The 12187-nt window shown below is 47.1% G+C and overlaps 1 protein-coding gene across 2 annotated transcripts in view; it reads right to left on the bottom strand.

Moving 5' to 3' along the window:
• The window catches only part of LOC148163941 (uncharacterized), a 55456-nt gene that overhangs the window by 34611 nt on the left and 8658 nt on the right, over positions 1–12187 (bottom strand). For both annotated transcript variants that reach the window (XM_088024776.1, XM_088024777.1), the window contains exon 2: positions 8457–8540. The gene's annotated coding sequence lies outside the window, so the exon portion shown is untranslated. The remainder of the gene's footprint in view (positions 1–8456; positions 8541–12187) is intronic.

The raw sequence follows: 12187 nt of genomic DNA, 5'->3' as shown, positions 1-12187 counted from the left end.
ACAGACAACTCTTAAATATACTAGTTATAACTAGTAAACAAGTGATACAAAAGGGATCCAGTGTAGACTAATGTAGTCAAAATCACAACCAAGTTTTAGATAATAGATGTATAAAAATAATGGAAGTATAATAGTTCAGGAACACTCAACTTTCTATAATTTATATGCATGCTTGGCAAAAAAAGTAGCCAGAAGTTTACTCTATTTCTTAATTGAGTTCTTGTTTTTTGAGGCACCAGAATGGTACTAAATCAGGTCTCAGCATGTTGGTCTCACTAGCCTTTCCTCTCTTCATTCCTCAGCCCTCACAGCCATGACTGGGAAGGGCTGCGACCCAAACCACAGGGGCTGGGCTCCTTCTGGCCTTCCCTGGATAGCCTGCCACTGTTTTGCTCCCAGGACAGTGCACTTCTGTGTCCGCACTTGGTCTTGTTTGTGAGGGGAGGGGCTGTTTCACATTACAGTCAATATACATTGGGACCCGCTGGTCACAGCCAGCCCCCAAATCTTAAGTCAATGCTTACATTGCTTGGGGAGAGGGAAAGGTGGCTAAATCAAGAAGAGGTTATGCCCACCCCTGGACTGTCACCGAGACACGATTAAGACCGAGAAACAGCTCAGAAATTCTACATTGAGAATGTGAACCATGGGAAACAACAAAAACACAAGCCTCCAGTAATTCACAGAAATTTCCAGGAAGTCAGTGAACTTCCCACAAGCCATGGAATTTTGGGTTAAAGCTGATCTCATCTGGGTTGGGAGGGAGTAAGATCTAGTAGATATCTTGGGTTAGTTACTAGGTAGCTCCAAACCCAACAGATGCTTTCTCTGTGAGCTCACACAGAGGTATGGACTCAGAGCAGACTGTTTAGATTTCCATCCTGGCCCTCCCTTCCCAACAGTGAGATTTTGGGAACTTATTGAACTTCTCTGTGCCTCAGTGTCTCTGTCTAAAAAATAGTAATATTAACTCTCCCTACCTCATGTGACTTTTATGAGGATTAAATGAGCTAGATAGTGAAAGCGCTGAGAACACATCATTATTACTACAACTTTATCCCTTCACAGATGCACTGCCTTGGGTGCCTGGGTGGCTTAGTCTGTTGAACGTCAGCCTTTGGCTTGGGTCATAATCCCAGGGTCTTGGGATTGAGTCCTGCATTGGGCTCCCTGCCTCTGCCTCTCTGTCTCTCATAAATAAATAAATAAAATCTCAAAAAAAAAAAATGCATTGCCTATTATTTATTTTTACTTGACTAACTGAGCAGCGCCAGTCTTGCAGCTCATAGAACAAGGCAAATTTTCTTAGCTTCTGCCCCTTTGCCCCTTCTTTATCTGGAAGATCAATTCCCCAAGTTCTTGACCTCACGAAACCCAGCTCATCCTTAAAGACTCTCCTCGGGCATCTTCTCCAGAAAGGCTTCCTTGCTCTCCCTATGTGAATTAGGTCTGTGCCCGCCTCCCCCATTTGGTCCCTGTGGGAGCCGTTGCTGTCTGATGACCCACAAGCCCCTTGGGGAGGGACCTAGGTCTTCTCTTTGAATTTCTAGTGTTGGAGACGCAGGAGGCCTGTGTGAATGGTCCCACAGTTGGAAATTACACATCCAGTAAATACCTATTTTTGCATGCAAATTTTTTAAGGAGCCCTAAGAACCCCCATTGTCAATGCTATAATCTCTTTCCCATGATGTAACTGAAACCCTAGCCTAAAACAGCTCCTCTGAAAAAAAATGTTCCAGATGGGCCATCTCCCAATAACAAAGAATTGGTTTCTTTATTCTTAGGGTATGTATAATTACAGCACAGCTATTCAAGAATTTCTGGTTATTTTCCGTGTCTCTTTAAGATTACAATAGAAACGAGACACTCTTCTGAAACACCCCAGACAATTACACAATTAACTGCAACTAAATTGCTGTTAACAGCTAGCAGTTATTAGCACTTACAGAACCTGATCATCTCTGGGAGCCCCGTGGGAGCCCCGAGCTAGCTCCTGTCAATTCCAGTCTTGCTGGTGACAGCTTGTTCCTTTTACAAAGATGCTTTATTCTTAGAAGATGAACAGGAACTATTTTCAGCTCGAAATCGGGGAACAGCTCACACTACTTTGAAAGTATTGAAGGAGTTTAAATCGATCTTTATTCTCACTGTTAAAACGGATAACCAGCTATACATGAGTCCACTGGAGTAAGAGACAGAAGAAGGGACTCTGGTCTCAGCTTTGCTAGGCGTGTCTCATTGGACAAGTTACTCTGTTTTGCAGGGCTTCGGTCTGGCTGTTTGAATAATAATATCAACAACAATAATAAAACCCTGATTGAATGCTTAGCACTGTATATGCCAGGCACTGGCTCTAAACGCTTTTCCGGTATTCGGGAATCCTACCGAACAACCCCATGAGTTATTATCGCCCCGGTTTGGCTGATGAGGAAACAGAGACAAGGAGAGTTTAAGAAACTTGCCCAAGGACAGCCAATAGGTGGCCGAGCTGGGATTCAAATCCAGGCAGGCTGGCTCCAGCATCCATGCTCTCCGCCTTTCTGGCGAGATGGGTGGGAGCAGGGACCGACCTTCTGAATGAGGACGCATGTGACGAGGCCCACAGCAGGAACGTGCCTGCTTCATCCGGAAGTGCGCCACGGGATGGACAGGTTCCCTGGACTCTGACCTCATCTCTCCCAGAACTACCCGAGGCTGACCAACATTTTTGCAAATGGAGACCCCAAGGGGCTATGCTCTTACTGCCTCTTTTGTGTACTTTGTTGGTGAGAAGTTAAGGAGAGGTGTGAGGGCAAGGAGAAGGTTTGGAGGCAGCCTGTGGTGGTTCAAATTCAGCTCCGTGAGCTTAATCACTGGGTGATCTTAGCAAGCACCTAGACCTCCCAGCTGTACAAGGTAACACCCTGGATGTCACAGGCTTGCTTAGGGGTGAACTATTATGATGTCCATAAAATGTCTAGCACGATGCTTGCTGTTCAATAAATTGTCCTCTCCTTCCCCGCTCCCTACTCCCTCCGTGAGAAATCGCAAGCGTCCGTCCTAGACACAGCTACTTAGTATAATTCAGGTAGACTCTCACACCAGGGATTCATCTAAGGATGGAAAGCAACTGTTATCTGAGGTTTTATGTCAGGCCATTTCATACCCATCAGCCTCTTCTCACCGGGGCGGAAGTAACCCCGAATTTACATTCCGGTTCCGTCAGTATGAACTTGGGTAAATTACTTGACCTCTTTGGGCTCTGTTTTTTTCCTTGTTAAAGTGGGGGTCATAGCATTAGCTGGTCTCAGGACTGTTGTGAGAACTCCATGAGGTAATGACACGCACAGAGCGTCTGGCTCATGCTGGGTGCTCACTGAACAGCGGCTGAAGCTGCCGTTATTCCCATTCTGGTTTCCTGAGCTTCCCTGGCCTCACTAGAAGCTTTCCTGATGCCCTACAAACAACTTCAAAGTCATGACTTCAATACACAGTTGAGATGCAGGATCTGCTCCCCAAGTGAGTGAGTCGTAACCACACCAGCACAGATCATGGCCTCAGTTCAAGCAGGACATCTCACTGCACTGCACTTACTTCCGCCAAAATCCTGGGCACCGGGCTGCTTCTGGGCAAAGCCTCCACAAGCAGAAAGTTTGAGTCATGAGCACAAGGACCTAAAAATTCTTAGGAAGATTCTTGGTTTAATACACACACACCCACTAAATCAGGACCTAAAAATAGTTTTTCTCTAGTGGGAAACATCAGCAGAGATGTGTCTATATGGTGTCGCAGTGACAGAGTGAAGGCTCGGGTTCTGGGGAGTTCCCATGAGCTGATCACTCCCTGTAGGGCCCCCACCATGTCCCTAGGACAGGCACAATTAGTCCTAGCACAGCACGTTCCTCCCTCCATCCCCCACGCAGGCCATGTCCCCCACTACCTGAAACACCAAATTCACCAACCGCCCTGCTATTCTCCAAACACACCATCATCCCTGCACTTGCTTCCGATTCTCACAGGCTACACCAGTAGAAGAGGAGGAGGCTTCATCCTTCATCCTAACCCCACACCCCACCTGGGGCCATCCCAACAGCCTAAGCAGACTTGAACTTTATAATCACACTGGATTCTTCCTCTCACTCCTCCGTGGACTTCATACGCCCATAACCCAGCCAAACGGAGTCCACTAGACTGTAAGCACCTCAGCGACAGGGTCCACTCCATCTTGCCCCATCCCATCCTTAGTGTCTAGCACTATGAGTGGCACAAAGTAGGTCTCAATAGATCTTCACTGAACGAATGATGAATGAATAAATCCTGAATTAGAGAAGGAGTGAAAGTCTCTCCCCAGTACAAAATCATGGGAGTAATAAATACCTTCTAGAACTGTGCTGCCCAATGTGGTAGCCACTAGCTACATTTGACCATTTAAATTTTAATTGTAATTAATTAAAATTAAATAACACTGTCAAGTTACACCTACGATATGCTCCAGCCATTCCATTTCTAGATACATACCTAAGAAAAATGACAGCATATGTCTACACACAGACTCGTATAATGATGTACATAGTAACTTTATTTGCATTGGCTCAAAACTGGAGAAAAGCAGCAAATGTTCCTCTACAGATGAAAAAAAACTGTAGTACATCCATACAACAGACTACTACTGAGTGATAAAAAGGAATGAACTATCAATACACACAACATCGGGGCACCTGGGTGGCTCAGTGGGTTAAGCGTCTGCCTTCGGCTCAGGTCATGATCTCAGGGTCCTGGGATCGAGCCCCACATCGGGCTCCCTGCTCCGCGGGAAGCCTGCTTCTCCCCCTCCCTCTGCCTGCCACTCTGCCTACTTGTGCTCTTTATCTCTCTGTCAAATAAATAAATAAAATCTTAAAAAACACACACACACAACATGGATGAATCGTTGAATAATTATGCCAAGCAAGTAAAGTTGACAAAAAATAAATATTGTATAATTCCACTTATATAAAATTCAAACTATACTGACTGAAAGCAGGTCAGCGGTTGCCTGGGGATGGATAGAACAGCACAAGGCGGTGCCTGGGTGGCTCAGTCAGTTAGACATCGGCCTTCAGCTCGGGTCACGATCTCAGGGTCCTGGGACTGAGTCCTGCATCCGGCTCCTGCTCAGTGGGGAACCTGCTTCTCCTTCTCCCTCTGCCCCTCCCCCTGCTTGTGCTCTCCCCCTCTCTCCTCTCAAATAAATAAATAAAAAATATATATATTAAAAAAAAGACCAGCAAAGGGTGAGAGGGAAGGATTACAAAGGCATGTGAGAGACACATGTGAGAGACACAGAGAGAGAGGGAACAGAAGCAGCGGGAGAAGGAGAGGGAGAAGCAGGCTTCCCACTGAGCAGGGAGCCCGATGTGGGGCTTGATCCCAGGACCCTGGGATCATGACCTGAGCCGAAGGCAGACACTTAACAACTGAGCCACCCAGGCGCCCCTTACTGCCTCTTCTTGACCAAATCTCTCCCCCAGTGCTCTTCCCATTGACAACACCACTGGACGTATTTCAGCCCTTGAAGTTACTAGGTTTCAAGCTTTCTCTAATTTCAGTACATAAACTGTCCTAAGGTTCAAAAATTAAAGCCATATAGAAGCGTCTCGGCAAACATCTCACTCTTCTGGTTCTTACTGTTCTCACTGTCTATCTCCCAATAAGAAACCACCTATCAGCTGTTGGGCGTCTTCTTCCAGAACTTACCCCCTCCCCCAAACGCCCCATCGTCCCCCTACCCCCACCCCGCACACCCTCAGTGCTCTCTTCATCCGGGAACTTCTCTGTCTCTGATCTTTCCTGCCCCTGAGAGTGCTTCCTCCGGCTTTTGCTTAGCTGACTTCTCACTGGATCTGCCAGCGTTTTTCTTAAGGCTTTATTTTTTCCAGAGCAGTTTTAGGTTCACAGCAAAACTGAGTGGAAGGTACAGATTTCCCATAGACGCTGCCGCACCCCTCCCCCCATCCCCAACGCACAACCAGTGTCAACATCCCATCACGGTGGTTACAACTTGTTGCAGTTGATGAGCCTCCACTGACACATCATTGTCGTCCAAAGTCCATAGTTTGTATGAGGCTTCACTCTTTATGTTGTATCTTCTATGGGTTTGGACTAATTTATACTGATATGTATCCTCCATTATCATAGCATACAGAGTGGGGTCACTGCCACAGAAATCTGTTGTGCTCCACCTCTTCACCCAGCCCTCCTCCCTAACCCTCCTCAACCATGGATCCTCCTACTGTCTCCCTAGTTTAGCCTTTGCCAGAATGTCACACAATCGGAGTCATACAGCGTGTAGACTTCTCAGCTTGGTTTCTCTCCTTGAGTAATGTGTTCTTAAGGTTCCTCTATGTCTTCTCATGGCTTGAGAGCTCATTTCTTTTTAGCACCAAAGACATTCCTGTGTCTTGAGGTACCACAGTTTCTTTATCCATTCACCTACGGAAGGACCCTGTTTTAAAAATCTACTGTTGGAAGGCCTGAGGAAACATGTCCTTGGGGCCATGTTGGGTTGCTCTAGGTTGTTCAGGAGGACAGTCTGGCAAAGTTTATGAAACAAGACATTAAAATAGCTGTACCCTTTGACCAAATTATTCCACTTGTGGACATTTTCCCTACAGAAAGATTTCAAAAGAAAAAAAAGTCAAAACAGAATGTTTGCCTAAGGCCAGAACTCTCAGAGGGAAAGGACTGGAAGAGGGGGGCAGACCCCCGCCCAGAGGGTAGAATCGGAATTGCCTGGGGATTTTTTAGGGCCAGCACCTACTTCTATCCTGTCTTGAGTTGCTGGTGTCTCCCTTCCACACTCTTGCCTCAACGCTCCTGGTGGGGCACCGCCCCAACACACACTTCCACTTTAAAATTTTGACTTTTTGACTTTATAACTGAAGTGTTAAATATATTTTTAAGTGCTCCAATCAAAGATAAATTATCACAAAGTCAACACATCTCCTATAGGCATGCAGGTGAAGAAACCTAACATTACCAACCCCAGAAGGCCTTCTCAAGCCGGGGTCCAATCCTGGCTTCCATCTTCCACGCCAGTGGTCACGATTATCCTGATATCTAACAGTATAAGCTGCTTTGTACCTTTATACACTTATTATCATATAGTATGCATTAGTTTATGCCTCACTTCCTTTGGAGCCAGTTTTGTTTTTGTTTTTGTTTTTTGTTTTTGCTTTTGTTGTTACTGTTTTGCTGTTAGGAATTCCATTGCATTAATATATTACAATTTATTTATCCAGCCTATTTTTCATGGGCCTTTGGGGTTTCCAGCTCTTGGCTACTACCAATAATGCTGTTATAAACAATCCCGTACACCTCTTTGTGTCCATGTGCACACGTTTGTGTTGGGTGTATACCAAGGAGTCCGGTTGCTATGTTCTAGGGTATGTCAATGTTCAACTTTTTTTAGATAATGTTGAACACTTTTTTCAAAGTTGTGTCAGTTTAATTTTCTCCAGCAGTAGGAGTACCTGTTGCCCCACGTTTATGCCAATTCGGCATTGTTAACCTTCAGTTTTAACCATTCTGGAGGGTATGTGGTGGTAGTTCATTGTGGTTTTAATTTGCATCTCCCTGATGCAAAGTGAGGTGAACTTTCTCCCCCTAGTGGGTAAAATCTGAATTACTTGGGAGACTCTTTTGGCTGTTTAAGTATTCAGTCTTCCACTATACTTGGGCCTTTCTCCACCTCTCTTCCTCCCCCAAGACTCTAAGAATAAGAAGTTGACCATTTTTTATAAATTCATTGCCCATTGGATATCCTCTTTCATGAAGTGCCCACTTAAAAGTCTCTTGCTCAATTTTCTTTTTTTAAGATACTTATTTATTTACTTGAGAGAGAGAGAGAGACAGATAGACAGAGACAGAGACGGGGGCGGGGAAGTGGGGGGAGAGGGACAAGCAGAGCCTGTGCTGAGCACGGAGTCTGCTGCGGGGCTGGATCTCAGGACCCCGAGATCACTCTCTGAGAAGAAACCAAGAGTCAGATGCTTAAACAACTGAGGCGCCCAGGGGCCCCTCTTGCTCATTTTTCTATTGCATTCTTTATATTAATTTTTAAGAGTTCTTTATGGATTCTGACACAAATCCTTTGTTAGTTACACCTGTTGTTGCACACACCTTTTCCACCTTTTAATTTTCAAATCAACTCATTTTCACCTGTATGAAGGAACCGGCGGCTCAACGCCAAGTTCAATTTGTCATACTCAGAAGTGACCGGTAGATGGCAACCTAGTCCCACATCTGAGCCTTCCACGGGCTATGCCCGAATTTCAGCTAAATCTCCCAAGATATTTTACAAGTAAGCAACATTAAAGGGTAAGAAATCAAACTTTAAATCATTATGCAGCTACATAGAATACAGATAGGAGTGGGTTTCTTAAAGGGAACAACACGTTAATCTTTTGCTCAGAATAAAGGAATAAAAAGGTCTTTACCAGAAGGAGGAAAAGCAGGGGTGAGGCTGTCCTCAGGCAGGGGGGCACCAAGCAGAATCCATGGAAATATCCTCTGAGAGTAACCTGCAGGCAGAAAAAAAGAGAGAGAGAGAGAGAGAGAGAATAAGTACCATGCATGGCATTGGGATACTGTTTCACTCTTTACAGAAGGCAGGTACCCACTAGCTCTGGGTCTGAGAGGACAGCAGAACTGGGGTTGGTGAAGGGCTAGAGAGAGTTTTCCACCTCGTCTCCCTTCTTCCTTTTTTTTTTTTTTTTTTTCATTAGTTATACCTTATGGTTGCTGAAAACTGCCGTGGTGGGTCTCAGAACCCTAGCAGGAAACCAGTCCATGCGCTGGGATGGAAATGGCATTTGAAGAGTGAATGAACATGTTTGAACTGTGAGGCCTCATTAAGTGATGAGCGGCCTGTCCACTCTGCCTCCACTCAGAGTGGATGCTCCCCTCGAGCAGCCCCACATCTTCTTTCTCCTCCTCAACACCCCTCCCCAATGAATGAATAAGGGAATGAATGAATGAATGGGTGAATGACAAGGTCCAAGCCTTCCTGAGCTTAGAAAGCAGAGCATATAAACCCCACACTCAAAGGAAGACCCCAGAGAGAATGAAGAAGGCCTACAAGTAAGTAGAGGTAGCTCTTCTGAGTGGGAGCTAGCAGGGAGCCTGGTGTAACAGGTTGCCTTGTGATGAGCTGTGATTATGGACAAGGGAAAGGTATCTTTGGCTGAGGGAAAGACATCAACCAGGGACGGAGACATATTTGGGATGTGGTGGAAGGTGATCGCTTTCCTCCAGCCTTCCCACTGGTCATTGACAGGAACAAGGAGCATCAAGCTAGAGATTCAACTCATTTCCTGGGGGTAGCCAAGACTAAGTTTTCACTGCTGTGTGTCATCACCTCTGATGTCACCAAGACCTAGCGCAAAGACTCACACATTTAGAATGTGTCCAATGAACTCATCAGCGCTTTTCATTCTCTCTGTTGAGAAGTGAGCCCAGGTTGAGTTAGCAGCCTTGAAGCTCTCTTCATTCCCCACGTCCAGTCAGACCCAGCACTACCCGTCTCGCATTGCAGCCCATAATAAACAAACAAAAGAGGCTCTATTCCCTTTTGTTTTCTTCATTGCTCAGAAAGCAGGCTTGCCCCATCATCCTCAATGTGGAAGTTCCAACCCTCACAAGATTTCACACCTTCAAAGACAAAGGGCATTGCGTCACTCAAACTTCCTAGCTCTGGGCTGTCAGGGTAGGTGTCCAGAGACTGGGGTCTGGGTAAGCACAGGGCCCAGGGGTCCAGTACCAGGAAAGCACATGTTTGCAGGTGGGAGGGGTGCCCAGGCTCTGCTTCCTCTGGGTCTTACTCTAAACAGGGATGCTGAGGCTCGCTGCCCATCACCTGCCACCCAGACGGACGGTGCCCACGGCCCTGATAGGGGAGGATGCGAGAGGAGATCCACATTGGTGGAAATGTCCTTCCCTAAAATTTGGGGTTTGGAGTCTCCCCCTTTTCTCCTGACCCAGGAAGCCCTCAGTGGTTGCTGGGGCCAGTCCTGCCCTGCTTGCAAGAGCTAACTGTTAAATTTCCAGGAATTTGGCAGACCAGCTGTTAAACAGCCATTATTTTAAAAAATTAAATGATAAGAACTTACAAGAACATAAGCTATACTTTTAAAAAACAATAAAGACTCAAAACTCATTTCCTACTTAATTACAGGTTGTAATTATACACGCTCTTGAGGCTGCCCACCTATCATGTCTGCATGGCGGGAGTGTTACAGGAAAGTGTAAATACTACGTACTGTGTACTGCATGCCTCGTCCCCATTCTGCATTCAGCCCTGTCGTGTTGGTAGCCTGAAATTTGTCACAGCGGGAATAGTTACACCACAGAAATCAATAAATGCCACCCATCAGGGCTTTTTGCTCCACGTGCCCGTTAGACATCTACAGAGCTGGTGGCTCTCCCTGGCGGTAACAGTGCGGTGATAATAATGAGGAGGGTGATGGGGGTGAGAGGAAGTCACAGGAGCCCCTCAGTGCAGAGGTAGGAGCTGCTGGTGCTTCTCCAGCCCTCCCTCACCCCTCAGCCCCCGCTCCTTAAGAGTTGGGTTTGTTTTTTTTTTTTTTTGACAGAGAGATAGAGAGAGAGCACAGGCAGGGGGAGCGGCAGGCAGAAGGAGAGGGAGAAGCAGGCTCCCAGCCGAGCAGGGAGCCCAGTAAGGGGCTCGATCGCAGGACCCTGGGATCATGACCTGAGCCGGAGGCAGATGCTTAACCCACTGAGCCACCCAGGCACCCCCAGCCCCTTCCTTAAAAGCCCTTTTCTCTGGGGCATCTCCGCCCTCCGTTCCACATCTTGCCACACTCTTGTTCTTTCCAGAGCCTGCTGTTGCTGCAGACACTCTAATTTCTCTTTTTTTGTTTTTTTTTTGTTTTGTTTTGTTTTGTTTTTTTAAAGTAGGCTCCTCACCCAGCGTGGAGCTCATGACCCTGAGATCAAGAGCGGAGCTGAGATCAAGAGTTGGGTGCTTAACTGACTGAGCCACCCCGGGGCCCAGGCTTCCCCCACCCGCCCATTTCTGTCACGCACCGGAGGTCCCACAGATACCCAAACCGAACCTAGTCCTCCGAACCCGCTGCCCCCCACAGGCTCCCGCCTCGGGAGGAGGCAGCGCTGAGCGTCAGCTGCCAAACCTAGGGGGCCTCCTTTGCTCAGCAGTCCTCACCGCCCAGGGAGGTCCCCCTCTCCCTTCCCCAGCCCACCTCCCAGGCCTCTGACCACTGCTCCCCAAACTTAAATGTCTTTTTCTTGCATGTGCCCTATGTTTTAAAAGATGCATATCACATTGCATTTATTAAAGAGTAATACCACCCACCCTTAAAGTTGTACATACAACATCCAATCAGAATTTCATCCAGTAAACAGCCACTGAGGAGCACTGCGTGCTGGGCACCGTGCCAGGCACCAGGGATGTGAAGGTGAATAGGGCCCGGCCCTGGGAGAATCACATAAAGAGGTCATAAATCATGACAAGGCCCCGAGGTAAGGACAGTGATGGAGGGTGCTGTAGGACTTTGGTGGGTAAACCTGCCAAACCCACCAGCCTGGGCATCCTGCTGGCCACCTCAGTCTCCCTCACTCCTAATGCCCAAGTGCTCCCTGGCCCCTAGAGCACATCTCCCTGAACTCTCAAGTCTTGTGCAGTCCCATCACCTCCACAGCCGTGGCTGGGTTTAGATCACCAGCCTCTGCCACCTGGACTCTGGCTCCAGCCATTCTCCAGACAAAGCCAAAAAGGGATTTCTAGAGCACAAAGCTGACCAAGTTGTTCCCCTATTTAAAACCTTCAGTGGCGGGGCGCCTGGGTGGCTCAGTCGTTAAGCGTCTGCCTTCGGCTCAGGTCATGATCCCAGCGTCCTCGGATCGAGCCCCACACAGGGCTCCCTGCTCCGCGGGAAGCCTGCTTCTCCCTCTCCCACTCCCCCTGCTTGTGTTCCCTCTCTCGCTGTGTCTCTCTCTCTGTCAAGTCAATAAAATCTTAAAAAAAAACCAAAAACAAAACATTACTCTTTAGGAAAAATAAAAGAAACCTTCAGTGGCTCCTGATTATCCGAAGATAACGTCCAAACTCAATAGCACAGCTTCACAGCTCTTTCTGACTTGACCTCACATTGACATGAGAATCATTTCCCATTTACTTGTTCACTTA

The sequence above is a fragment of the Eumetopias jubatus genome, unplaced genomic scaffold (genome assembly GCF_037043125.1).
Source record: "Eumetopias jubatus isolate StellerSeaLion01/CBP00866 unplaced genomic scaffold, mEumJub1_p1.0 scaffold_7, whole genome shotgun sequence".
Lineage (NCBI taxonomy): Eukaryota > Metazoa > Chordata > Mammalia > Carnivora > Otariidae > Eumetopias > Eumetopias jubatus.
This window is presented reverse-complemented; position numbering and strand designations above follow the sequence as displayed.